This window comes from Alligator sinensis, unplaced genomic scaffold (assembly GCF_000455745.1).
Source record: "Alligator sinensis unplaced genomic scaffold, ASM45574v1 scaffold312_1, whole genome shotgun sequence".
In the NCBI taxonomy this organism is placed as follows: domain Eukaryota; kingdom Metazoa; phylum Chordata; order Crocodylia; family Alligatoridae; genus Alligator; species Alligator sinensis.
This window is the reverse complement of record NW_005842029.1, coordinates 179,543-181,748: the sequence shown is the minus strand read 5'-3', so window position 1 is coordinate 181,748 and position 2,206 is coordinate 179,543. Positions and strand designations below refer to the sequence as shown.

At 36.9% G+C, this 2,206-nt stretch overlaps 1 protein-coding gene across 2 annotated transcripts in view; it reads left to right on the top strand.

Annotated features, from left to right (window-relative positions):
* Positions 1 to 265: 265 nt before the first annotated feature.
* The window catches only part of TLR8 (toll like receptor 8), an 8,239-nt gene continuing 6,298 nt past the window's right edge, over positions 266 to 2,206 (top strand). Inside the window, exons 1-2 of one of the 2 annotated variants that reach the window (XM_025202523.1) lie at positions 273 to 380; positions 1,481 to 1,778. The gene's annotated coding sequence lies outside the window, so the exon portion shown is untranslated. Of the gene's footprint in view, positions 381 to 1,480; positions 1,779 to 2,206 lie in introns of both variants that reach the window. The other variant, XM_006022315.3, reaches the window with a different exon arrangement.

Sequence of the window (2,206 nt, the reverse complement as noted above, 5' to 3'; positions counted from 1 at the left end):
GATTATACAAGTACTAAATAAATGCACAGTAACCATTGCACAGTAGCATCTCATGTAGATGTGTCCACTGTCTTTAGGGGTATAGGTTGTATCTGTGTTGGTTTAAGGACATAGGCAGACAAGTTTCTTTGGGTAAATCTGGTAACTTGTATTGCGACAAATGAGTCAATAAATACACTGTCAAAGTAGGTGTGACTTCTGCTATTTTCCCATGGACTGGAGCAAAGCACAAGCTGATTTCTCATGTCACTGCAGTGGCCCATTTGGGGAAGTTAGTCAAAGATCTTTCACCATTTCTGCTGTCTGCTGCTTGCAGCTTTTGATTCATTTTAAAAACACTTCAGTGGAATGGCATCGTTTATGGGGGAGGAATAAAGAAAGTGAGTATTTTTATTTTCTAAAAGCATGTTCCTACAGCCATGAATTTAAGACAATGGGGGCTAATTCTGGTCTCACTTACCTTGGACTTTATTCCTGATTAACATTAGTGTTAGTGGCACCAGACTCAGCCCAAAGTATCAAGTTAAAAAAATCTCTAATTTAATGAGCAAAGTTTGGAAGTAATTCGCACTTTCAAGAAACCTGCAGATATATCTATCATGGAAAAAAGATTCCAAACATGTTAATCTTAATTTGTTAAATAGGTATGCTTAATTAGACAACTTATATTTTAATTAAATACTTACTTTTTCTGTGTTAGCAACATATATAAATTTGTCTCCTCAGTTACAGATCATTCTTAAATGTGGATGCTTTTAGACATAGAATCTTAAAAAATTGGAGTTGGAAGAGACCTCGGGAAGTCATCTAGTCCAACCCCCTGCTCAAAGCAGCATTTTACAAGGTTAAATATGCTTTTAGTAGGTCTTTGAACTTTAACTAGAACTTAAAATATGTGTTTATATAGAGAATGTGCTTATCATAAGTGCAGAGTCTTATCATATAAATGCCTCATATAACATAGTGTTTAAACAATGAAGACTTTCTTATTATGGTCTCCTTGACTTATCTTCCTTCTTCCTTATGGCAATTTCATTCTTCTACTTTTATCTGCCTGAGTTTTTTGCTTTCAACTTTTCAGCAGCCTCCTCCTAGCATTTTAATTTTTTTTTCTATAAGTCTTTTTGCACTTCAGTTGCTTTTTTCTAACTCCCTTCACATTTTATCCTAACCATTTTTTGATATTTTATCCCCCTTCCCATTCAGCATAAAAACCTAAAAAAATAAAGCTAGCTAATGGTTGATGTAATGATTCTGACCCAACACACATTTGCATAGTGAGTGTTTTAATGTATGCAAGTAGTTCTACTGAGTTTATTAAGATTATTATTGTGTGTACAAGTTATTCATTGGCTATTTGTTTGCATTGGCCTGAGTTTGCAACAAGAGCCTAAACCAACTTGATAGATAACGTTCAATTAACTGTATTGAAAGCAAGGTTAACAAACTTTGGCTTATAGGATTTTTTACTAAACCACAGCTATGGATTAGGCCTGTTCATGGACCCCGTGCAACAGAAGAGGATATTTACCTAGCAACATCACCGAGAGGGGCAACCAGGACACCAACCCCACCACCAGCTGGGATTGCCAAAATAGCAGCCCACCACCCATGCTGCTGGAGTAGTTGCCACTGGCAGCCGGGCTGCAGCTGCTGCCCCATGCATCATGGCTGTTCAGAGTCCAGAACTGCCCAGTTACACCTGTTTTCACTACTGAGTCCAATGGGAGGAGGATCAGGGTTCAACATAAGTCTCTGAGTTCAAGAGTTTCTAACTGGTAAGAACAGCTTTCATGAGGGGATCTCACACCAAGCCTTCTATTGAGACAATTACTCAGAAAAAATACAAAAGGATGTATCTTTTCAATAAAGATATCTTCAAAAGAAGTCTTAAAGGCCCGATCCAAGCCTACAGAAGTAATTACAAACTTAAATGGGCTTTGGTTCATTTCTTGTATCCAGTATACCTGAAAAAGTAAAATATAGCAGTACAAAAGTAGCAAAATACAGTCTAGTTAACAGTTCTTTTCTGCTTTTCTGAAATTACAGAACTATCTAAATGCTTATTTTCTGCCTGCAATATACAACATTTCATGACCAGTACTGCTAGTAGTTTTGGTGCACTTTTAGAGAGGCATCTAATTTCTCTCCAGTATCAGTAAACGCCCAACTAAATTCTGTTGTCATTACTTTGGGAAAATGCCGA